Consider the following 26,238-nt stretch of genomic DNA (forward strand, 5'->3'; position numbering starts at 1 on the left):
GATACATTGATTCCACAAAAATGAAAATATCAGTTCAAAAAGTTACATGCCTTTCTGTGTTTATTGCTGCATCACTTACAATAGCCAAAATATAGAAGCAACCCAAGCGTCCAGCCATACATGAATGGATAAAGAACATATATATATATATATATATATATATATATATATATAGTATGTATTTATATATATAAAAGAAAAATGGTGTCATCTGTGACAAAATGGTTGGACCTAGAGGGTACTATGCTAAACGAAATAAATCAGAAACAGAAAGAAATATCCTATGATTTTAATTATACACAAAACCTAAAAAAACAAAAAAGCAGAAATAGACTCATAAATACAGAGAACTGGTAGACTCAGAGAAGGGTGTGGGGTAGAAGGGGGTGGGGTGGGGATGCAGAATGGTAAAATGAGAAAAGGGAAATTGGAGGTACAGCCTTCTAAGAGGGAGAAAAAAAAAGAACCTTGCTTTAAAACTCATTTATTAAATACAACTTTGTTTCAGTGAACTTTATAAAAACCTAGCACATATCTTCGTATTGAATGTAACAGCCCCATGACTTAGGTACTGCTGTTCTCAATTCCCAGATGAGGACAACTTTTCACACATCTAAATGAGTTTTCAAATGTGCTCAAGGTCACAAGGCTAGTGACAAAGGGAGAATTAAAACCCAAGTGTGCCCTGTAGCAGAACCCATGCTACATTTTGCCTCTCTTAGAGCCAACATCCATTAAACATTTCCAGGAGCCCAGCAAAGTGCATTTTCTGCATGCTAGCTAACTTCAACACACAAAGAGCTGCTCATCATGAAAATGTGTATAACCCATCATCTTTTACACATCTGATATCTTTAGCCATGAAGTGAGCTAAAGCAAGCCTACTTTGACTACCACAATAAAGAAAGTTTTGATCCAAAAGGGCAATTAAGGGCATTTAATTAAAAGGTAGGGTGGGGGTTGCAGGGAGAACATATTCAGGAGCTATAGAAATACCCCCACTTGTCACTAGGAGCAACAGAGGAAGCGTCAGTCTTTTACTCTCATACTCATCCCAGTTGTCTGTTGAACTTCCCTTAGCGATTCTGTTAAAAGAAAACAACTCTCAATTCACTTCCTGTGGACATCATGGGCCAGGTTTCCCACGGCTCACTCCGCCTTTGGACACATAGTGACAAAGGGCCTAGTCGCAGTGTAAGAGACTGAATCCAAGAGACTGGAGGGATGTTCATTCACTGACTACAAACCCACAAAAACATGGGCAAGAGTTCCAGAATCTTCTCTTGGCCCATGTTTCCATTTGTTCCTATTGTCCAGAAGAACGCTAGCCACCTTCTAATGCCTAGGGCAATGCATTATTTTGAATGTCTCTTGGACAACCGGCCTGGCTGAAAATAGAGACTTCTTATCCATCAGGACCTCTCCTCCTCAATTCTCCTTCATTCAGCCTCTATGAGCTCTAATCTTCCAGCACGCTGGAGCTGCCCCAGTTCCTTCTGTTGAGAGAAAAAGAAACAGTTCTCTTATTAGTTAATTTATCACTAAGGGATTTAAATTCCCTCCCCCTCTTTCTCACTCCACCTCCATCAGGTAGTACTTTGCCTTCTAAAAGAGGGCTAAGTTTGACACAAGAGAATCATCATGTCAGAGGAACAGTGTTTGGGATGGGGAAGCCTTCCAGGATATCTATTCCAGTCACAAACATGGACATTCCTGTATGTGGATATGTGTGCCCCCTAAGCCTCACTTAGCCTCAGAGGATTTCAGAATTATTTGATTTTTAGAGCATACAGTTGAGGACTCCAGAGAAATCTACTAGAAATGACCTACTGATCTACATCTTAGCCCGGGAGTATATGTATGCTGGTCACTCCTTCTACCCAGCCCTTACTTCTATGCCCCTTCCTTTGTTTTTGCACAGATACACACTGTATTCCCACACTGTACAAAATGTAGGAAATCTAACATGGATTTATACCCTCAAAGAGCCAAGAACAGATAGTAACAAAGCGTTACAAGACAACAAGTGACTAAAGACAAAATAAGAAATGTGTGTAATAAGAGGTGCCTAGAGAGTTCAGATGAGGCTATAAGACCTTAGTGAACTAATGTGGCAGCAAAGGCTTTCTAGATGAGGGAGGATAAGAGTATGTCTCGGGGAATTGAATAAGTGCCCAAGGAGTGGGTAGGCATGATGAACAGTATCTCAATCAGCCCACTGACAGTTCCTCCTATTCCTGTACACACATGCAGCTCCTCCCACCAAGAGGAAAAGTCTAATGCCCACCTTGGCCTGGGCAGACCCTGTGACCTGCTCTAACCAATAGAATGAGATGGAATGATATTTTGAGACTTCTGGGAGCACATGCCTTAAAAGCACTAGCAGCTTCCCCTTCCTCCTTCCTCTTTCATGGAGCCCAGCTGCCATCCTGTAGGAAGGTTCTGGCTGGGCTACTGAATGATTAGCAGCCACACAAAGAGAGGCCCTTGAAGATAAGAGGTCATCACGGTGGTTCCACATGAATAGGCCCAGCTGGTACTCTATGGAGAAGTGCCTAGTAAGTCCTGCCCAAATTTCTGACTCATGGAATTCTGAAAAATAATAAATTAAAATAAATAAAAAATAAAATAAAAAGAAGCTGCTAAGTTCTAGGGTGGTTGTTCAAGTAGTAAAGATAAAGGGGCCTACGCAAGTGATGAGATGCATTCCCATGAAAGGATGGCACAAATAGGAAAATAAATGCTCATGATATTTGGAGAGCCCTAAATCGAGTACACCAGTCTGACTAGAGCAGGCACTTCAGATTAGCAACTAGAAGAACAGACTGATAAAAACTGAGTCCAGATAACTTTAATGTAGGAAGGGGAGCTTCAAGACTATTCACCAACACCCTCTGTAGCAAATGTGGTCAGTGTCCTATCAGTAGACCTTTGCCCTTAACTTCAGTTCCTACCAGCTCAATATCCAACGCCAGCACCTGCGTTGCATTGCCTTGGTGCTTTTTTTTTTTTTTTTTGGTCCCTGAAGCCCACTCTGCCTATGCAACAGGCCAAACAAGTGCTGGGGAAATAATGCCTATGAAAACTAACCCTTAGCTAATGACTGATGGGGGTTGGTGTATCAATACTCCAGCTCAGATGGACTTACTCTAAGGCAGGTGTTCTATAACGCTTCCCAGAATTGCCTCAATAGAATTAAATCCCAGTTGCTCACAATGGTAATTTGCTTCAAAGTCCACTTTAATGGTTGCCTTCCCTTTCCTGTCTGTCAAACCCACTCCTCAACTGGCATTTCCTCAGATCACTTCCCAATAAAATGCTTGCTTTGGGGGAAACCCAAACTAAGACACAGTTTTACATTTAAGAATAATAAAGTCGGGGAATGGATTTACTTTGGGTAAAGTGCAAAGTGAACTAAAATATGCACTGCTTCAAATAAAATAGATATTTTATTTCACTCCTTGTAACAATCCAGGGTGGAACTACAGACTCTGCTCCAAGGAGTCATCTTTTTTTTTTTTTTAAGATTTTATTTATTTATTTGACAGAGAGAGACAAGCGAGAGAGGGAACACAAAGGGGGGTGGTGGGAGAGGGAGAAGCAGGCTTCCTGCTGAGCAAGGAGCCCTATGCAGGGTCCATCCCAGGATCCTGGGATCATGACCTGAGCCAAAGGCAGATGCTTAAAGACTGAGCCACCCAGGCTCCCCTCCAAGGAGTCATTGGGGGAGCTTTGTCATCCTCTAAGTGCGGCTTCCATTAGCACCATTTCCAACCAGCAAGAAAGAACAGGAAGGTGCAAGTATGAGATGACAATTACTCCCTTCACTTCTACTTGCATTTCATTGGTAAGAACTTAGTCATGTGGGTTTATACCCCTGCAAGGGAGGCTGGGAAATGTAGTCCAGCTGGGCAGGCATGTGCTTTTCAAGAAGAGAGTAACTGGGTGGTGAGAAGTGGTGGACAGGGGTCCCTGACACAGGGAGATTAGGTGATTGCCCAAGTACACAGAGCCAGTACAACAGTGGACAAATAGAACCATTAGCTACTGCCCAACATTTTTCCCCTTATCCCCCAATGTTGATTCCAACCAGACTGTGGCAGGTCTCAAATGTCATGCTGATGAGTCTGATATTCTGCAGGATCCATCTCCTCTCCTCACAGAGTCAGCAAACCAGAATAAATCTTTGGAACCCCTCTCAAGTTCAGTCTACGCTAGACTGCTGGATTGAACTTTGTAGCCAAAGCTGGTGGCTCAGGGTGTCCACAGTCCCCACTGTCTATGACCCTCTCTTTCAAACAGAGCCAGCCAGACTCACACTTAACCCATGTTGCCCCTTGGTACACATTTGTAAAAAAAAAAAAAAAAAAAAGAAAAGAAAAGAAAGAAAAAAAGAAAAAGGAAAAGAAAAGAAAAGATATAATAACGACTGTCTTCTTCAACTTTAGTTTACTGCCATGCTCCTGAACAGTCTTTAAAAAACATACACATCTATAATGGGAATGGTGTGAACATTGTCCTTAGAGTTAGGTGAAGGTCAACCTGCTGATTGTAATCATGATTCCTGGGGGGAGCAAAAGGAGAAGAAAGAACCATGAAGTTGGTTGACATCTACGATGTCCAGAGACATTTTACAGTCATCTTTGAGGAATTGGGACTTGTTTCTGTGGCTTGCAATTATCCATAGGCCAAAACTTTTTGAACCCAGTATCCAGGATCCCAGCGCAGCTTATTTAAATATTAAAATAGGAGCGAATGAAAGGAGACAGGTTTATCTAAGTGAATCCTGTTTATAACTTTTACATGCTAGCCTATATTTTTCAAACTCAGTTTTTAATGGATTTGGGTCCAAGATGGCCACATATGTAGAAATTGTCTTTCTTAAAGGGAAAATCCAGAATCATTCATTTTTTCAAATGAAATGAAAGAATTTGTTTACTGGGAGAATTTTTTTTTAAATTTCTCTGCACTGTTCTTTCCTTCAAATTAAAAACAAAAGTCTTTTTATCCTTGAGGAAGATAGTAACTTTTAAAATCATTATTGTGCTCCTTGTCCATTCTATAACTTTCCACATGAGAGAAGGTTTCTTTCTTTCATGATTAGGTTGGAAATACCCAGGGTATGTGTCATTTAAGTTACTGAATATCACCTAATACCATATTTCTCATATTTTTATTGCAAGTATATGTGAGTAGCAGTTACCTTTGATTTGAACTCTACAAAGTAAAGTGATACTCTAGATTGTTTTTGCCAATAATTTCTGGTTGTGTTCAGCAAACCTCCCTCCAATGCAGATCTCAGTCTCATTTAAGAAACTGTGCTGAAAATGTGTGTTTAATCATCAAGAAGCCAAGCCTTTATCAAGATCATCCTTCCAAACTCATCAACTTCAATGGTATCCAGACGGCTTTTCTGGAGAGGGCTCATTAGTTAAGAAGAAGAAGAAGGAGAAGAAGAAGAAGAAGAAGAAGAGGAGGAAGAGGAAGAGGAAGAAGAAGAAGAAGAAGAGGAAGAAGAAGAAGAAGAGAGGAAAGGAGGAGGAGGAGGAAGAAGAAGAAGAAGAAAGAGGAGGAAGAGGAGGAGGGGAGGGGAGAAAGAGGGGGAGGAAGAGTGGGCAGAGAAGAAGAAGAAAAGGAGGAGCAGGAGGAGGAAGAGGAGGAGAAGGAGAACAAGGAGAGGGAGAAGGAGGAGAAGAAAGAGAGAGAGAAAGGAAGAAAGCCAGCCTCAAAATTTCAGTGGTCTGTGGCTTTACTTACATAGGCGAAAACATAATCAGAGTTCCCTGCCTTATTGTTTAATAGCCATTTTCTGCCCATCTACTGCCTTGAAAAATAGTCAAACAAATGTAAGAAGATAAATATCAAGCATAAAGGAACTACTGCCAAAGGGGATAGGTTGTGTGCATAAAAATGAGTAACATCAGAACAGCAGATTAAGAAACGGAATATGTTGGTGTTTAAAATTAGAATGGTTCCCAATTGAATTGATAATGTTCCATTTAAGAAAAGAAATGTTTTCAAATTACTCTGCTGACTGGAAGTCTGAATCAAAGTCAGAAATTAATAAAAAGATGCAGACAGAGACCCCCTAATCATAAATAACAGAGATGATTTGTATGCTTTTAAAGCTTGCAAGGCCCAGGGAAAAAACCTAATGAAATGCAAAAAGAATTTTTTTAAAAATAGAAATGAATGTGCTTCATTGAAATGCTATTGTTGCATTCTTGTGACACAATGACTTGTTTTCTGAAAAAGTAATTCTTCAATTGAGCCAGGCAAGCATTGTATTCATTGTAAAGTTGTATATTTAGACCTGTAGTCTGAAGGGCTTGCCTGTATTTAAAGCTTAGTGCTACCCCATTAGAGTACAAGGACAAAGCTCGATCATATTGCTGCTTGGACACTACTCAAAACTTCAGGGTAATTTTCAGTGGCTTCAAGTACTTGATTGTCAGAAGCATAGGAAATAGAAAACATATTGAATGGGTGAGGTATATACATCAAACGTGTAGGAATGTATAGACAGAGATAAGGATCCCAGTCGAACATCCTGTTATAGTGAAGTCGAAGCAGAACAATTCCAGGGTAAACACAGACTTGTCAAAAGAGCTGCAACACACAGGTTGCAAAAATTAGAGCAGTCTGAGCCTCATTCAAGATCAAATGGTTCTTTCGTAGACTTAATGTCAGGAATAGGGTTCTGCTATGGGTGGCAGAAAGATAAAGGAACATAATCGCAGCCGTGAAATCTTCACTGTAGAGACAGGAATGGCAAAGGAAAAGTGTCTAAATTCAGGTCTGTATTTGACAACATTATGGCATCATTGTACAAGTGCTTCATTACAAACTGAGGCCAACTCAACATGTTAGCTGACATACTTCTGCTTTTGTGGGAAGTTGGTATCAGAATGCAGGTGGGAGGCACAGGCTGGGGGCAGGGTGAGGGTAGGATGGAGGAATGGGGAGATGTCAGTTAAGGGCTATAGGCAGCAAAAATAATTCACCTCTGCTTTTTGATAATTCAATTTGTCTTTTATGTATTTATTTTTGGAATAAATAATACCTGCATGAAGGGAAAAATTGAAAGGTACAAGAGAGGATCCAGTGAAAAGTTAGTCTCCCTCTCACCCACCTATCATGTTCCTCTTCCAGGAGAGAGTTGCATACATAGGTGCAATTTCAATCCATGATATTAAGCCCTCCCCAACACCCAAATCTTCTTCCCTTCAAGCAGTTCTTCACTCAGTACCCCCTCCCCAACAGGTCTATTAATCTCAGGGTCTTTGATACACGACCTGCCGACACTGCGATGACCCAGGCGTTTTTCTTTTCTTTCTCTCTCTCTTTTTTTTTTTAAGGGGTAGGGTTATTACTTAATGATAATGACTCATTGTACACATTGTCGTCTGCTGATGTTTAAAAGATAAGAAGACATTTGTCTGGGCGGACGCCTGAGGCCCTCGGAGGACGCGGGAGAGACCCTGCCAAAACGTTTCCAAACTGAATAGTCATTGGGCTGCCAGATAATTCAGAAACTATTTGTATGAGCTGTTTATCAAATTATTAACCGCACAGATGTTGTTTGGCTGAAGAGCAGCTGAATCCCCTCTCTGGCAGCCGCGGAGACAAAGGTCTCCAGGAATAATTGGAGATGTGCATGGAATATTAAATTAATTTACTGCTCTTAATTCTTATGCAAATTCTGACCTCCGATGGCGCCTATCAATTACCCCGCGCGCAGTGAAAGCGAAGGCGACAGTTTCTTTTCTTCTCTTTGCTTTTTTTTTTTTTTTTTAAGAACTCGAAAAAGGAAATATTTGCAATAAGCAGGCGGTAGGAGCATCACGTAACTGGAATTATTTAATTGAATCTCCAAGTTTTCAGGGATGTCCATAGGGGATAAAACCCCAGGACGCAGGGGAGGGAGCGGTGCGGAGGACGGAGGAATTTGTTGGTTTGACTGTACACCCCGCGAACAGTGGAAAACTACAGCAAAGAGCAAGGACCGGTCACAGCAAATAACACATTGCCCGGCAGGCGGTCGCCGGCCTTCGTGATCCAGAGAGCTGAGCGTTGGCGCTTGGCTACTTCGTGGCGGGCGATTCGGTCTAAATATCGCGCGCTTGGCAGTCCGCAGTCAGGCTAGGAAGCGCCTTTGCGCTGCTTCCTCGACCACAACTTGTAAAGTCTCCTTTTAAGCTCTTGCATCCCTTTACTTATCTTTTAGGGGTTTTGACCCATCTTTACAACCCTCACGGCTCTCAAAAAAAGAAAAAAAAATCTTTGTTTGAAAAAACAAACCACAGCTTTGCGCGCTCACGTTCAACTCCTATGGAAATCCCGGGTAGGCCGAAATGCGATTTAATTGTCTCTTGCGTGGAGAAGTGACACCCACTCTTTTCTCAGAATTAAGCAAACGCCCGGGCTTTGTCTGCGCTTCTGGCTTAAACTCTGTGCGGTTTTCAAGTCCTGTTGGTGGGTTGTAAAACTGGGGTCTCTGAGTCTTTCATCATCCTTTTAATAAGGAAAACCAAATCGGGCGCATAATGTCATCAGCCCCGGCTCGACCTCGCCGGGACCTCGGCAGCCCGATGATGTCGCCAGCGGCCCCCGGCGCAGTCACGACGCGCCGCCTTTCAGCTCCTCGCGGCCCCCACAAAAGCCAGACAACAATATCAATTAATCATGCAGCCGGCAAACAAGAAGATTTATCCCGCGACAAACAGCCCCACCGAGAGCCGCTGAATGGGTGTGATTAGCATGTGAAAAGGCGAGCAAAACTCCGCGGTTCAACAGCTAAAGAGCAATTTGATGGGGCTGGGATGGGGAAATTACTTGATTAGCGTCCACCGGAGGAGAGCACGGTAACTGCCCCTCGGCCGGGAATCCTGCAGGGGAACAAAAAGCGCTGGTAAAGGCGGCGAGGTGGAGGGAGAAGGGGCGAGGGAGGGTGGCGCGGGGGCCTGCACTGCAGAATCGAGATCGGGGATGGGGGCGGGAATAGTGAGCAAAGGGGATGACATTCTACCCACGGCCAGAGCCCGAGGCCGAAGCTTACAGGAGCTGCGACAACCGGTTCTCTCTAGGGCTCCCAGACCAGGACAGAGAGAACGCAAGGCTCTCTACTGTGTGCTGGAGGCCGACCTTGAACGCGCTGCCACGGCCCTGGTTGGAAAGAAAGTGAGAGAGGCGCGTGAGGAGGAAAGGCCCACCCACACTGCCCCAAGAATCCCCTTTGAAGACCCTAAGACGCAGCTAGCCGCTGCAGCGGCCTCCGCCTGCTCTGGGTGTCCAGCACCCGGACAGAGTCGGGATGACTGAGGCGCTGCGGTTCCACCGATAGCTCTGCGGTTCCATTGTCGCCCGCAGAAAAGACTGGAGCCGGGCGAGACATGTTTTCCGGCTCCTCCGAATTTGATCACCCTGTTCCTACCTCCTCGAAAAGCTGCGGCGTTTGGGCTTGGCATTTAACTAGAAAAGCGTTCCTTGGCTGCGCCCCCACCGGGAGGCAGTGGGAAGTTGGGAGAGAACTCGCTGAGTGCGAGGGGCTGGAGCAAAGAGCAACGCGGGGTGGGGACGCCAGGGCCTTAGGGTAGGGACCTGGATGCTGCAGGCGCCGGGGCTCTGCCTAGGCTCCGGTGGGCAACCCGGGGCCGGCCTTGGATCCAGACGCTCAGCGCCAAAGCTGGCGGTTGGGAAATCGCGCATCGCGGTCGCGTCCTAGGCTCGGTGGCGGGGGAGGCAACCTTTCAAAAACCCGAGGCTCAACCCGGCCTAGGGTCTGGTGCGGGTACGCACACATGGGGCTCGGGGACTGCTCTTTTATTTGCTGGGGAGAAGACTGAAAGGGACGAAATGCTAAAGGGTAGCGAGGCTCAGGCTCCGCAGGGCAAGGCCAAGGCCAAGTGGAGGGTGCGGCACGCTCAGACCCCCATCACCCCATCTAAGGCAGGCGCCCGCGCCTTCTCCTCAACCCCAGACGCTGTCCCGGACCTAATGTCTGCGCCAAACCCAGCAAGAGGAATTTAGTTTCTCATTCGACGCGCCAGTAACCTTCCCTCTAGACGCATGCCCACAACCCCTGCTCCCTGGCTCCTCCCAGTGCCTGGGAAGGGAAAAGCCTCCCACCCAGTCCCCCAAAGGGCCAGACTAACTCCCTCCGGGGCTCGGGATCCACTAAAGGGTCCTTCCAGCTCACGGCCGGAATCGGGGTGCACAGGTGAGTCCCCGGGATGCGGACTTCAATTTACCTGAGGGAGAATCTAATTCGGCCTTCGTGAAATACATTAGCACAAATGTAATAAAGACTTCAACAGACAGACTCGCCAATGCCTGGGCCGTCTTAAATTCTCCCAGCCCCTTGGCACAAATAAAACAAGCACCAAGGAGTCAAATCTTGTACACAAAAGGGTTGGGGTGAAACGCTCCCATCGAGCAGAATTGTCATCCAGTTGAACAGTGTCTATTAAACCGCAGCTCGTGGCCCATCTCAAAAAGCTTAATTTCGTCCTGAAACGTCTCTGGGGGCGGGTGTGCAGCGAACTCAAACTCGTCTCTCTCCCTTTCTCCGTGTTCCTTCCTCCTCACCCTCTGGACTCCTCGCTGAAGCCACAGTGAGGCTCTTTTCTGTCCCCAGTCGGAGCCCTTGAGCCACAGCTCCCTGCTTGGCGCGGGGGCTGAGGTCAGGAGGCTGTCGGGGTGGGGGGGGGCGGGAAGCGAGGTGCTGCGGCCCGCAGGTCTGCAGCGCGCGCGGGTAAGCAAAGCGCGGCGGCAGTGGCACGCTCCAGGTGCGATCCCAAGACCCGCGAACCTGGAGGGCGCACACCCCGAATGCGAACCCCAGACCCTAGGCTATCTCCAGACGCCAAAGCCCTGGAGGCAGCGCGGCCGCACCCACTTAAATCCGTGCCTTGTGCACCCGCCCACCTCTCTCTGCCCATCACTAACTCGCGGTGTCCGGAAGCGCTTTCTCCGGGCAGCTGGGGCTGTTCATTTTAATCCCAAAGCCAAGTGGTTGAACCATCCCTAAATTGGCGGGCGGAGGGGGCGGTGGCAGGAAACCGGATGGCTAAATGCCTTTGCCTGCCGGGTGGCAGAGTTGTTCCCACCAATAGCGGCAGCTCGGGGCTGGCTTTGTAGTTATTTTTACAAGTTCTGCCCGGTGCCCATCATGTTGCCCTGAAAAGCAAAAGAGGCTGCTGCAATTTATTCCAATGGGCGGTTTTTAAGAAGCTGGCAATTTGAACCGGCTGGGTGTTATTTAGTGCAATATGAAATCAAATGATCCTATTTCTCAAATAACAGTGTCTGTGAGGAGAAGTGAATCCTCTGAAAGGGTAATTGTCTGCTGATAGTGTTTCCCATTATACCCGATCTTGGCCTAAATGGTGTTCGGCAGCAGGGCTGAGAGCGAGGGGTGAAATCAATGCGCGAACTCGCCCTCGGGAGGCAGGAAAAAGGCAGCACCATTCGCGTCCTGGCAGGTTGAATGAACAATGTCACCCCATGCGCCACCGATTTCGACGTCATTTTGCAGGTGTCCGACATCATTAGACAGGAGTGATCTCGTGGATGAAAGAAAACGACTCTTCCTCCTTTTTGCAAATTTGGGAGTCGTTAGAAATTGGAGCCTGCCCTCTCCCTCACAGTAGCGTAGTGTCCTTTAGTCACCCTAGAGATTAACAAAACAATCTGGGAAACCTAGCTTGGCGCCCCTCATCACAACACGTTCCTCGAGTCCCTCTTTCCAAGGACACACTTCTGTCTAGGACTTTCCCAGTCCGATTTGTGGAACCCAGATTTAATTCCTGGGAAAGGTATTGTGTCCACGAGGCGTCCGTCATTTACGTGGTAGGTGGCACTTTTTGGAGGAAGAAGTTGGCCCTGAGCTTTCAAATTGTCCTCCGTAGGCCCATCCGCTGTTTGGGGTGGAAACCAGATAAAGGCGTTCTGCTTGTGTCGGAGCAAGGCACAGAGGAAGAACAACTTAAGGAATGTTTTAAGAACAGGGATAAAAGCGGCAGTCCACAATCTTGCATCTGGCTTTGGGGCGTGGCAGTACGCGGGGGTCCAGTGCCAGCGTGCAGGGGCTACCTCTCTGCGGAGTGATTCTCAGATACAGAGGCGGTGGAGGGCAGCATCCTTGCCTATGAAACCTCGTTACTTATTACTCAGACACCTTGACGGGGTGGCCTCCTCCTCAGAGCCTGCCAGCCTGGACCGAGAGGAGTTCGGCCGGAACAAAGCCACCGGGATTACAGGCGTTTCCAAGGACAGTCGCAGGCCAAGGGCGAAAGAAGTCTTCTGGGTGTGTTTCCAACACCCCTCCCCCACCGCACCCTTCAAACTTTTTTCCTAAGGAGCATTTTGTGTGTTCCAAATATCCTGGGTTTGTAGGTACAGCCTACCTACACCCTTTGCTAGTTTGGAGTATTTCAGGCTAAGCCTCCTAGAACAGATTTGTATTTTGTTTGTGCTCAGGCAGGTTCATTTTCATCGTCTCCTTTGGTATATATATATGATTAAAATATATACTATATATTTCTATATTATATACAAACATATGCACATATTACATATGCATATATGTATATATGCATTTATTACACTTATAATACATATATAGATAATATATCCCCCATCCTGTGACCCTTGTTTACAAGTCCATTTGGTTGCTACTGATTTCCCCCCTTGCTTGGTGCTACTTCCAAATTTTTAAAGAAGCCAAGGAAGTGTGGTTAACCTGCATATCCAAGGAACAGGGCGTAGGAAGCTCCTATCCCTTTCTTGGAGGGAGGTTCTGCCAGGGCACCTGGAGCGCAAAGCACGAGACACCAGACGCGCCATTCCTGGAGCTCTCCCGGGCCCTCTAGCTGAAGGGAGGCAGGTGGCCTGGTTTCAGCCTGTGGCATCCCCTCCAGGATTCATTGCCTGGCTGAAAATCCTGCCGGTCCTCCTGGCTGTCCGGGGCATGGCTTGGACACCCACCCTCCGGAGCCCGGATTTGGCGTTTTCATTTCGGCGTCTGAACAGTTTCCTAGGGTCTTCTCAGGGACATCCTCGTCTCTCGGGGGCCTACCCTCCCTTTGCTGAATATGAAGCCCTTCGATGGGACCGCAAAGGGGCGACGCTCGGTCTGGCCCACTGAGGGGGTTCTCCCTCTAGCACAGTCGTCCTCCGCGCAGACTCTACGCTCTGCATTGCAGCAGGAGCAGCCACCTACCTCTCCCGCCGAGGAACTACGCCATAGCTGCGGGGATTGTGCGGGCAGCCGGCTCCTTTACCCCCGCGGGTCCACGCGGGGCGTTCGCCTCCAAACCTCGGCTCACACTTCCAGAGAAAGGGGTAGCCACGCCCGAACGTGCCTGCGGTCCTTTAAGGAGAAGGGAGTGACAGCAAGGAGTCCTTCCAGTAACCTCAAAGGGGCTTAGTTCGGAATCCCGCGCTACTCCCCAATAAATCAAGCTGGGAACCCCGGAGACTGTTAGCATCCGTCCGCTTTCCCGAGACTTCAGGCTCTTGTGTGGCTTTATACTCCCTCTCTCCTCCCGACGTGCCTAAACCTAGGCTGGCGTGGACCCCGCCCGGCGGGAGACAGGACCGGGGTTTGAGGCGACAGAGGAGAGGGGCTTTGGGGGCTCAACGCGGCCTCCACCTCCTCACCTGCAGGGGAACCCTCTCCAAGTCCACGCGCGGGGGGCGGGGGCCCGGCACAGACCCCGGAGCTCCCTGTTTCTAGGGGTCTCGGGGGTCCCAAGGATTCCATTAACCACTGTACCAGAGGGACAGGGGATTTAAGAAAGAGATCTTCCCTTGCCTGGGGCCGTCGCCCGGCCCCTCCGCGCCTCTGCTGAGAGAAAAGCCAGCCGATCGCCCAGCTCTTCTGCTCATACCCGAGTTGCCCCGTGTCGGTACCTCCCACTTCGGCTCTGCGAGCCACCTTTCCCCCCAAACCCCAAGCCCGCCGCCCTCCCCTCCCGAGGCCCACTGACCTTGGGAAGGCGCGGACCCGCCGCTTGCCCAGCCTGCCAGGCACTGAGCGAAGGAAGCGCGCGGTTTGCACTCAGCCAAGACCCGCAGGCTCCGCGGCGTCGGCCCTGGCCGGCGACGGAGCTCAGAGCTCCCCTCCCCCACGCCTTATAATTTAATCACACGCGATATTAAATTATCAAGCCGCTCATTAATCGTCATGCGAGTTACTGGGACTCAGCACGCCGCCGCGTGTTTTGACAGCCCAAACCGGTTCCCGGGGTCGTGGTGGGTGTGGGTTTGGGGGATGGGGGATGTCGAAGAGCTCTCGAGAAACACTGCGAGCCCCACGCGGGCTGATGGGGACTTTTGCCTGGAAAAAGATTAGGAAAAGCGCAGGCTGGGCTTCCGAGTTTGGTCGAGGGTTTGTCAAAAGCCCAAAGGCATCCCTCCGGGCCCCTTTTCTTAATATTTTGGATTTTGATCACGGTGATTAAGACAGCCGGCAGCGGATCAATCAACAGCATCTTAATTTGCAGTTTTTCCGGACCGTGAATCTGACCCGAATTTGCATCTTCATTACCTACTGTGGACGGTGTGAAATTAATGCGTTTGAAATCATATCACTGAAGTCATTTCAAAGGACAACTTTTCCCCAACTCAAAGAGGCTTTCTTGCCTTTTGCATACTGTAGATGTCAAGAAAGGAAAAATAAAGTTTTTTTTTTTGAATTCATTCCTTAATTTGAGGCTTTCTCTTTAAAAATAAGATTATTTTTCACTCTAACGTCTTAGAAACTGATTTTATTTCCTAGGTTTTCCTCCCCCTTTCCCTATGTCTATTGGATGGATCTTTAAAAAATGAATACACGGATTAAATGAAAGTTCCTAGTATTTGATTCCATAGAATGAAGAAGCAAGTGCTCATAAAAAGTTGTCTTCGTGACACAGAGGAAGCCTCTGTTCTCAGCATTCAGGATGTAACACACCAGCAGAACAATAAACAAACAAAAAAAGAACATCCTCTGCTCTGGAGGTGGTAATGTAGATATGAATCTGTCAACTAACATATCTTTTTAAAAATATCCAGTTTGAAATCGATCTTTGAGAGAAATATAATTCCCAAATTAAGTCTTTTCCCACCTTAGCAGAAGCAAAAGCTAGTGTGTAGCAAGGAAAGACCAGTTCCAGCAGCTGTGGATTCAATTAAGTTGGAAAGTAAAGTTTTCTAAACAAACTATAGACCAAATCAAATTATTTGCCTTAAAAAAAAAAACATAAAAATATATGTCAAACCAAAGTAAGTTCTAAATTCTTAGCACCTAAATCGCATTTTACCTTTCAACCAGAAAAGTGTGATCAGTTTAGTAAGCAAATAAGGACATACATCCTGACCCTGTGGTTATTTTATTACAGAACATTATCAGTATTATTACTTGTGTCCAAGACCATTTTTGAGATATTCTCTCTCTTATTAATCTGTTCTCTGTACTTTTCTACCCTACTCACTAACATACAAAGAGATAGGTATCAAAAACTCAACACACACACACACACTGAGCTAGGTGAATTTCATAAATCCTAAAGAAGCTAGTGGTGGGGGGAAGCTATAATATATGGGCTTTTCTTTTTTAAATAAACCAATGGAGAAAAAAATATCATGACTGTCTTTATCCAGGCAGTTCGTGCCTATGTATGTTCTGCAATGATAGGAACATTTGTTGTTCAGACAGAGAGATCACTTTTTATCCCTGGAGCCCTTTCTTGTTAAAGTGAGCCATTGACAACTGTCTGCTAAAGATCATAGCTGAAGATTTTGTTTTTTAAAACCAGAAACTTTCAACATAGGCTGATTATCCAGACAGTGTAGAATGATGTGTTGGGTTAATTGTCTACTTCTCAAATGTGGATCAGGACTACATGAGAAGCTTACAAGAAAATTTTAAAAACATAATATGCTATTGAATGAGCCATCAAAATTGAGAAAAATTAAATGGTTCCATTCATTTGCTTGTTTTTCTTTCTGATACTGCTGTTTGCAGTTGTCACCAGTTTGACTCTTAAAGGAAAGTTCCAGTGTGACTGTGGAATGGGAATTTAGTCTTTCCTGTTCATGCTTGGGAGTTACACAACATACTCACGGAACAGAACAGTGAGAGTCCATATTCCTTGACTCCTATTCCAGTGCTCTTTCCAAGCAACATCTGTTTAATGTAGTTAATATACACTTCAAATTTTTCTTCTATGAGCCCTGCCCCATCACTCAATAAAGTCTAACACTTGATTATTCTGAAACTGTCTCAGAATATAACAACTATGGGAAGTACTCTTGACTGGGAGTCAGATTAGCCACTAGTTTAGGCTCTGACATTGGACACATTACTCTATGTAACTTCAGTTGGATTCTCCCAGAAGCTGACCATGAGACAAAGATTTGAGGGCAAGTAAATTTTTCAGTAGGTGATCTCAGAAAGCAACACGGTAGTGAAAGTGGGGAGGAGAAACAACAAAAGAAAGTCAACAATGAAGAGTGAATTATCAAGCAAGTTACCATAGTCTGCAACTGGAACTTAATCCTACTAAAGTAGTTAATGGAAGCAAAGGAATTACAGTACCCAACTCTTGTCAATTATTGGTTGAGAACTGCAGTGGATAGGTATGAGTTTCCCACAGCTGAAGACCTATCTCACAAGAAGCACAGCAGACCCTGGCCACTGGAGAAAGCCATGAGGGAAAGAGTTGCAGGTGCTGGTAGTTGGCTGGCTGGCCAGTGTACATGGAAATGGTGAGTGCCATTATATTTTCCAAAAATACCCAAAACTAAAACTACCAGCCCATATGTTCTATAGTGTGGCCTTACCACTCTCCATAAAAAGATGGAATCTATATTTCCACCCTCTTGAATCCATGAATGCCTTGACAAATAAAACATAGTGGAAGTAACAGTGTACTAGCTCCAGGCAAGGCCTTAACTCACCTAGCAGCTTCCATTTCCTGTTTCTTGGAATGCTGCCTCCTAGAACATTCCTTCTCAGAACACAGACACTATGCTGAGAGAATTCCAAGGCAACAGAGAGGGATCAGGTTGACATGGTCAAGAGCCTGAGCCAAGCTTCCAGCTGATGGTCAGCACCAACCACCAGGGGAGTGGCCCATCTTGGGCATCCAGCCCAACAGAGCCTTCAGAAGACATCTAACTGTAACCATACAAGAGGCCATTTGATGGCTGGATTTTATGTGTCAACTTAGCTATGCTATAGTACTCAGTTATGTAATCTAACACTAATCCAGTTGTTGCTATGAGGTATTTTGTAGATTTAGTCAACATTTAAAATCAGTCAACTTTATATAAGGAGGTTATCCTCAAATATGTGGGTGGGCCTTATCCAATCATGAGGGCCTTAAGAGAAAACTGAAGAGAAGAAATTCTGCCTTAAGACTGCTGCATAGGGGCGCCTGGGTGGCTCAGTGGGTTAAGCCTCTGCCTTCGGCTCAGGTCATGATCTCAGGGTTCTGGGATCGAGCCCCACCTCGGGCTCTCTGCTCAGCAGAGAGCCTGTTTCCCTTCCTCTCTCTCTGCCTGCCTCTCTGCCTACTTGTGATCTCTGTCTGTCAAATAAATAAAATAAATCTTTAAAAAAAAAAAAAAGACTGCTGCATAAATTCCTGACTAAGTTTCCAGCCAATTCCTTAAAAAGCAGATTTTAAAAGGTATACATATATGATTATATAATATATGATAAGTCACATAATATTAATTTGTATTTATGTTTATAATTATTTATATGACTATATTATTATGATTATATTAAATTATTATGTTTATATAATTATACTTATATATTTTCTTCTATAATATGATTGTATAATATATTATATAATATAATTTATATAATTATTATGATTATTATAAGAATTTATTTATATTAATTTGTATAATGTATTATATTGATATGTAATATTTACAAATTATATAAATTATAAAACCAATTACATATATAAATATGTAAAATATCTAAGTATTTACATGTTATATAAATGGTTCTGTTTCTTTGGAGAGCCCTGACTGATACAGACGCCAAGCAAGAATCACCCAGCTGAGCCGAGTCAACTCACAGAACCATGAAAGGTAATAAAGAATCATTTATCATGTGACAATAGGTGTCAGAACAGGAACTGACAGAGCCTACTATTTCTGCTTCTCTGGGGGTCTCAGGTTCATAATTTCTATGGTGAATACCTTTTTCTAGAATTATTTTTTAGATCTTTTCAAAATTTCTTGTTCTCAAATTCCCAAGACTCAGTAATGAGCTAAAATATTTTGCTATCATTTAATTTATTAATACTGAGGCAAGGAAAATATGAAGCACCTAATAAAAAATGATAATATGGGTGAGTTATTGAGTTATAAAAATTGTAGGACTTAAAGAGGTTATGAGGGGTGCCTGGGTGGCTCAGTGGGTTGAAGCCTCTGCCTTCAGCTCAGGTCATGATTCCAGGGTCCTGGGATCGAGCCCCAGGTTGGGCTCTCTGCTCAGCAGGGAGCCTGCTTCCCTTCCTCTCTCTCTGTCTGCCTCTCTGCCTACTTGTGATCTCTGTCTGTCAAATAAATAAATTTTAAAAAAGGTTATGAAATTAGTTAAATAGTTGATAAGTTAACATGAAAGAATTTATTCTGCTTTTTCTATAAAGTTGTTTAAGTAAACCTTAAATATTTCTGTGGTTTTATGATGAGAGAATTCTTATCTGATGCTTCTGTAAAACACAATGACATTGACCTTGTCTACAGGCTTTCTACTGCACAAGAGGCAATCATTTTTGTCAGTAATGTGGCCAAAATATTCCAGAGATGTAGCTGAATATCTCAATGGACATAACATGAGGTCAAATTATTCTCCTACTCTTGGAATGCCAGGTGCGTTTTCTGAGATTTGGGAAGTTATGGGAACTCTTTGTATTCCTCTTCTACTGTGATAGCAGATAATTATTTCCCTTTTTATCCTTTTATTGCTCAGAGATAATGACGTCACAATTTCCAACGTGTTCATTAGAAATTTATTGTTATAGAGAGAACCAGCTTTGAAATATTCAAGGAAGCTTAAAAAGGTAAGTAATTTAGGGAATGTTGGAGAAGAAATCCCACATGGTATTGAAAATGGGGAAGTGATAGAGAACCTTGACTGTGCTCTCGGGCTTTCTGACAGTCTTCCAACATTCAGTTGACCTGAGGCCCTCTTTTCATTTCATACTGTCGCTCCTAGACCACTGAATCATTTCATCCCTTCTTTTTATTTAAAATTCATTCCATTGATTTAGAGTTTCTGCTTGATAATATAGAGAGCTGGAAAGAGTGTTGTTCCCAATCTTACAACAAAACCCAGAAAATCAACAAATACATAACCAGCAAGTAAAAAACTCATTTTCTTGAATGCACTGAAGTTCTTACTGTCACAAGGCAACCAATTGGCCCAAGACTTAGACTCAGGATGAGACCTCCTTGAGCTCAACCCCGTCCACCTTCCAGCTTCTGAATACATCCACCAAGTTCTTCTACCCAAATCATGTTGGGGGGAGGGACAGCTGAATAGTTTCTTTTTAAGCAAGGTAGTAGATGACAGCAGCCCTATAATAACTCTAGAAATCAGACTTCCTTCTTCAGCTTTCTTCTTTTTTAGAGTTGTTTTGGGTATTCTAGATTCTCTGCATATGGATTTTAGAAACGACTTGTCAATTTCTACAAAAAAAGCCTGCTGTGATTTTGATTGGAATGCCACTGAATCTATATATCAGTTTGGGGAGAACAGACATCTTAACATATTGAGTCTCCTGACCCAAGGTTCTCTCCATTTACTTAGATCTTCTTTAATTTCTCTCAGCAATACTGAGTTTCCACTGTATAAAACTTCCACATCTTTTGTCATATTTATCCTTAAGCATTTCATTCTTTATGTTATTATAAATAGCATTTTTAAAAATTTCAATTTCCCATTGCTTGTTGCTGGTATATAAAAATACACAGATTTAAAAAAAAAAAATACTGGTCTTTTGGGAAGCCTAGGGGTGGTTCAGTGGGTTAAGCATCTGTCTTCGGCTCAGGTCATGATCCCAAGGTGCTGGGATTGAGCCCCACATCAGGCCCCACATCAGGTGAAGTCTGCTTCACCCTCTCCCTCTGCTCCTCCTCTGCCCATGCTTGTACTCTCTCTCTCTCTCTTGCTCACTCCCTCTCTCTCAAATAACAAATAATCCTACATTTTAAAAAATTATTTTAAAAATTGATCTTTTATCCCACAACCTTAATAACCTCATTTATTAGTTCTCAGCAAACCAGCAGAAACCAGAGGTCAGCCATAGCCTGGTGTCCCTGCTCCCTGTAGCAAGCTAGAGGACATTGATCATGTAGATGACCATGGGTTGACCTCTATTTCTCTGTGGGATCTTGAACAAGAAAATCAACTTTTCTGAGCCTCAGGATAATAATTCTTAACTTGCCGCACTACATTAGAATTGATGGGATCATGTATGTTTAAGGCCCACCCAGGGTAAACATTCAGTATATGCCTGATATTCTAAGCCCTGTATGGAAATTTCTTTTTTTTCCCCCAAATATTATTTATTTGAGAGAGAGAGAGAGAGAGATTGAGTATGTGTGTGTGTAAGTGGGGGGAGGGGCAGAGGGAGAAAGGCTCTGGAGCAGACTGTGTGGAGCCACCCACGGGGCTCAATCTCATGACTGTGAGATCATGATCCGAGTGTAAACCAAGAGTTGGTCACTTAACTGACTGAGCCACCCAGGTGCCTAGTGGTGTATTGAAATTTCTTATGTACCTCCGAGTGCTAAGCAGCCTTTAGACCCAGAGTCAGTGCTCAAAAAGTCCTTGCTTGCTGCCCTACCATGACATACTCCATCTGAATACTCTAGCTTGAGAAGCTAGGCTGTTAGCAAATGTATATGCTACTTCCAAACTGAGCAGATTCTGTCCAAATCCATTTTCCCTTGGGCCCCTGGAAATGATCTTCATAGTTTCGCTACAGCCAAAGGCATCCTATATCTCTCTACCTGAAGGTGTTCTTTGGTCCCGGGGCTGCCGAAGAGAATGCACAAAAGATTGGAAACACCAGGAGAAAATTCCCATCAGTGAGTAATGGGAGTAGATAAATAATAAAAACCCTACTTCCTCATCCCTCAGTCAGGATGATTCTGTTCTATTCTACATAGTCACTGCCGTGTCCCAGTTGAATTGAGTCACCAGCTGCACATGGTGGTAACCTGCTCATAAGGAACGTTGTTATTTCCTTCCTTCCCTTCCCAGTCTTGCACACCCTCTTTCTCAATTGCTTCCTGGGATCACTCACTAAACAAACCAATTGTGTGAAAGAAATCCTTGCCTTGAGATGTGCCTTTGGGACTCACAGTAAAGTACGTCACTGAACAAATGATTAAGCTAGTTAGTAGCTGAACTAGAGTTAGAGCTCCTTTCTCTTGGCTCTAGATTATGTCCTTTCATTTTACTCAATGTGGGAGTATACACTTGAAACACTGATGATACAGTGTCGAGCAGCATGTACTTCCATACTAACAATGCACTACTAACTCTGCCATGCTTGTCTCCTAAGGCTGTTATTACAAAGTAATAGATCTGACTTGATGTAGTTTCAGGCAGCAACAGAAACAGCTAATGATTGAAGGTGGGGCTCAGGTATAGGTCACAAAAGCCAAGGAAGGATAATTTTTCTAAGAAAATGGAGTAGAAGTGGTTTGGGCTATTAAAAAAATCTAATGGAAATTGGGGAAAGGAGTCCTAAAATAGTAGAGCACATCTGTAATTATGACTTAATGATGCAAGTTTCAAAAACACTAGAGGTATCAGTCAGCAGCACTTATGGGATCATGTTTCCATAAGCGTGGCATGTGTACACATCTGATGAATGCCCTACTCATAGTGCCACAGTGGGGTGACAGTGGTGTACCAGAAAGATGCCTATCTCTGTGACATTATAAAGACGGTTTTTAAAAAGTAAATAGTTACTGCATTAAGTGTCACCAAAGTCAATGTCATAGTATATAAAATAAAACAGGTCCATTGAATGAGGAGTGATTAAATTGTTTCATGTAATATCTGTAAAACAAAACATCTCATAGCTATTTAAAAAGGATAGTATGGATCTATAGCTCTCCATATACTAATATATAAAGATTTCTAAGATATGTTAAGCAAAAATGCAAGATGTTCAAGTGTGTAATGAATAATATCACTTATATTTTAAATGATATATAGCTATATAGATAAAACTGTATAAATATACATGTAGACATGGGTGTTCAGAATAACTCAGGAAATCTGATTTAAAAAGTAGAGTGGTAGCTGGTTACCTCTGAGAAAAGAAACAGAAGGGTCTGGGGGCAGGGATATTTTCATTCTATATCTTTTCAGTGAATTTTGCATGACATATTGCTTTAAAAATAATATGCCTCCATCAGAAAGGACAAATACTTAAATTTTGTAGCAGCATGGATGGGACTGGAAGAGATTATGCTGAGTGAAATAAGTCAAGCAGAGAGAGTCAATTATCATATGGTTTCACTTATTTGTGGAGCATAACAAAAAGCATGGAGGACATGGGGAGTTAGAGAGAAGGGAGTTGGGGTAAATTGGAAGGGGAGGTGAATCATGAGAGACTATGGACTCTGAAAAGCAATCTGAGGGGTTTGAAGTGGCAGGGGAGTGGGAGTTCAGGGTACCAGGTGGTGGGTATTATAGAGGGCACGGATTACATGCAGCACTGGGTGTGGTGAAAAAATAATGAATACTGTTATGCTGAAAATAAATAAATTTTAAAAAATTATATACAAAAAATAATAATAAAATATAGGAGAACTCTTTCAGAAACCAGCTATTGCAGAATGAAATTACACCATCGAATGATGCAGGACCATGTAGAAAGAGAGTTTCAGCCAACAGCTATACCAAAGCCTAGATATAAGAGTGAAGCCGTCTTGGACATTTCAGCCTAGCTGAGCTCCTAGTTGAATGCAGCCTAATATGTAACCCAGATCGCCCAGCTAAGCCCAGCCAAGTCACAGATCCATGGGGAATAATAAGTCATTTTTCTTGAAAACACTAAAAAGCACACACACATACACACAGACACGAGAAGAGAAAGTAAAGAAATACATGAGGGGGAAAAAAAGAACATTGAGTGCAAAAGAGTGACTTTTCCAAAGTAGAATTTTAGCTCACTTTCATTGCTGCTAAGCAATAACAAGTGGTTAACTGTGTAAACACCAGTTGGTGGATGAGGGTATTCTACAGTAGGGGTCCAGTGATACAGTGGAAAGCATACAGATTTAAGACCTCAGCAATCTCTTTAACCCCTGAGCCTCGATGAAACAGTGATGATAACACACACTTTGCAGAGCTCTTGTGAGGCTTGAAGAGGATTCCTAAAGATGATTCTGTGGCTAGAAGATAATGGGTATATAATTGTCATTGACTTCTTCAACCACTGCTATCCACCTCAGCTGTATCAGTTATCTGATGCTGCATAACAAATAACAAGGATCACTTATTACCTCATGGTTTCTGTGGACCAGAATTCAAGAGCAGCTTGGCTGGTCGGTTCTCTCTAGTCAGATGTTGGCTAGAGCTGCAGTCATTCAGGAAGTTACACAGGGCTAGAGGATCCACTCTCACTCACTTGCATGGCTGTTAAGTTGGTACTGGCTGTTAGCAGGAAGCTTCAGTTACTCACCCAATGGCCCCTTCCTAAGGACTATTCAGGTGTCTTCACAGTATGGTGGCTGGCTTACCTCAAAGAGAGCCATCTATCCTTGGATGTCACTACCTTCACACAAGTTAGCCTTGATCAAGTGTGAAAGCGTACTATAAAAGGGCACAAATTCCTGTTGGAAAGGAACACTGAGGGGCTGCTATGGGTTGAGTTGTATACCCCCTCCCAAATTCATTCTGTTGAAGCCCCAGTACCTCAGAATGTAACTTTATTTGGAGATAGGCTATTTCAAGAGGTAATTAAATTAAAATGAAGTGACTAGGGTGGGACTAATCCAATATACCTGGTGTTCTTATAAAAAGAGATTAGGACATAGGCTGGTACAGAGGGAAAACTGCATGAAGACATAGGGAGAAGGTAACCACCTGCAAGCCAAGGAGAGAAGCCTCAGAAGAAACCAGCCCTGCTGAAAACTTGATCTTGGACTTTTGGCCTCCTCCAGACTATAAGATAATAAGTTTCCATTGTTTAAGCCATTCATCTGTGGTACTTTGTTATGGCAGTCCCAGCAAACTAATGCAAGGGTCAATGTGGAAGCTAACACCTATACTGATTGTCTTATTGCATTTAGAAAATAATGGCTTCTTCAGACACAAGGTTACATATTGTATAATTCTATTTATATGAAATTTCAAGAATAGGTAAATCTATAGAGACAGAAAATAGATGAGCAGTTATTAGGAGTTGAAGTTCCAAGGGAATGAAGACTAACTGCTAATGGGTATAGGGTTTCCTTTGGGGGTGATAAAATGTTCTGGAATTACAGAGTGGTAATGGTTGCACAAGTTTTTGACTATACTAAAAACCACTGAATTGTACACTTTAGAAGGGTGAATTTTATAATATATGAACTATACTGCAATTTTTTAAAAATGGCTTCTTGTTACTACATCTGCCCATCAGTTGGTATTTTGGGGTAATCTTTTGGCTGGGTTGTCATCCTGGAGCTGGACTGAAGAACACCAAAGAGACATATGCCAGTCTTCCTCCTTGCAGAAGTCTTACAATTGAATTATGGTAATGAAACACATTTTAAAAATACTCCCAGTGCATTATTTAAATAGCTGCCAAGATTCCTGATTGAGTCCAGCCCAAGAAAACCTACCACGGGGGAGAAGCAACACCTCTGCCATGCCTCTACAGGCCCACTCCAAGATCAGCTCATGCTGCAGTGGTCAGCCCCCCTGGTCATGCATTACCTCTCATGCTTCAGTTTCCCTGATCCAACAAACACTTGCCATGTGAGGAGCAGTAGAAGGTAGCAGTTGAGAGTTTGTGCTCTGTACTTTATTGTGTAGGTTATAATACCACGCCTCCTCTTATTAACTGTGTGACCTCAGTTGGATTGTGTACTTTTGATGTGCCCCAGAGTGTTTATCTGGAAGATGGGGGTAATACTTATAAAGAGCTAGGAATGAAGTAAGCCTCCATAAATAATAGCTATCTGATGGTATTTATTGGCGCATGTGTGTGTGTGCACACACAACAATTAACGAAATGAACCAGTTGCCATCCTCTTTGGTTACATTTAAAAGTCCTAAGAAACTAGTAATGCTCCTTGTCTTCAGGGAGACACTGGAACCATTTGCTTACTGGATGGTTTCTGTGGGCCAGGACTGTGCTAAGAGCTTCTCAAATAATACCTTATTCACAACTCACAGTAACACTGTTAAAAAAAAAAAATCACTATCCTCATTTTTGAAATGAGCCAAATGAAGCACTCAAGATGTTAAGAAAAGTGTTCACACAGGTAGTACGAGGCAGGATCAAGATTTGAACTCAGATCTTCAGATGTTAAAGTGTGTGATCTTTTGAAGATACGGTGCTACATGCCCCCTCCCGAGTCCTTGATTTTTACTCTTGAGAGGTGGTAAGTGAGAATCCCTCCAACTTCCAGGGCTGAATCATGGATTGAGATGCCCAACTGAGCACCAAGTTCAAGTGACTTGACCTCTCTGAGTGGACATGTGAAGACTGAAGAAGGAGGATGGAGAGAAAGCTTGAGAAATGCCTTCAAGAGACAGACAAATGCTAAGAAGCAAAATGTGGGCCCTTACCTCTGATGACTCTCTCCATCTCCCAAAGGGATATTCTTCTTGCCTTCTGAAGAAATGATGGTAACTTATGTTTATTGGGAGCTAATTCTACCAGACATGATTCTAAGTGCATCTCACAGTCACCAAATTTAATCCTCTCAACACACCTGAAGAATTTGGGGCACAGCAAGTTTAAATAATCTGGCCAAATTTGCATAGCTTGTAAGAGGAGGTGGTACATGCAGAGAGGGACCTGAACCAAAATCCCCAACCTCTGTATTCTGCCACTTCTCTAGGATACAACGGCAAGCATTTACTGGAGAGGGGAGGGTGCTCTGTGTGGTAGCCACCATTGAAGAGCCCCAGGAATGAATGAAGTCAACATTTCTACAAAGACATGTGCTATAGATAGTTGCAGACAATGAGAAGTGGAATATTCTTCA

The 26,238-nt window shown here is 43.9% G+C and overlaps 2 long non-coding RNA genes across 2 annotated transcripts; one reads left to right on the plus strand and one right to left on the minus strand.

Moving 5' to 3' along the window:
• Positions 1-468: 468 nt before the first annotated feature.
• On the minus strand, positions 469-14,569 carry LOC101684135. The gene is made up of 3 exons (XR_199564.3): positions 13,992-14,569; positions 13,223-13,372; positions 469-1,496 (listed from the first exon to the last, which is right to left on the minus strand). It is a non-coding gene; the product is annotated as an uncharacterized LOC101684135 (long non-coding RNA).
• Positions 14,570-17,057: 2,488 nt separating this feature from the next.
• On the plus strand, positions 17,058-21,110 carry LOC123391602. Its single transcript, XR_006606302.1, has 5 exons — positions 17,058-17,271; positions 18,026-18,096; positions 18,757-18,882; positions 18,983-19,073; positions 21,034-21,110. It is a non-coding gene; the product is annotated as an uncharacterized LOC123391602 (long non-coding RNA).
• The last annotated feature ends 5,128 nt before the right edge of the window (positions 21,111-26,238 follow it).

The sequence above is a fragment of the Mustela putorius genome, unplaced genomic scaffold, assembly GCF_011764305.1.
Source record: "Mustela putorius furo isolate JIRA1106 unplaced genomic scaffold, ASM1176430v1.1 tig00000253_pilon_pilon_pilon, whole genome shotgun sequence".
Taxonomy (NCBI): Eukaryota; Metazoa; Chordata; class Mammalia; order Carnivora; family Mustelidae; genus Mustela; species Mustela putorius.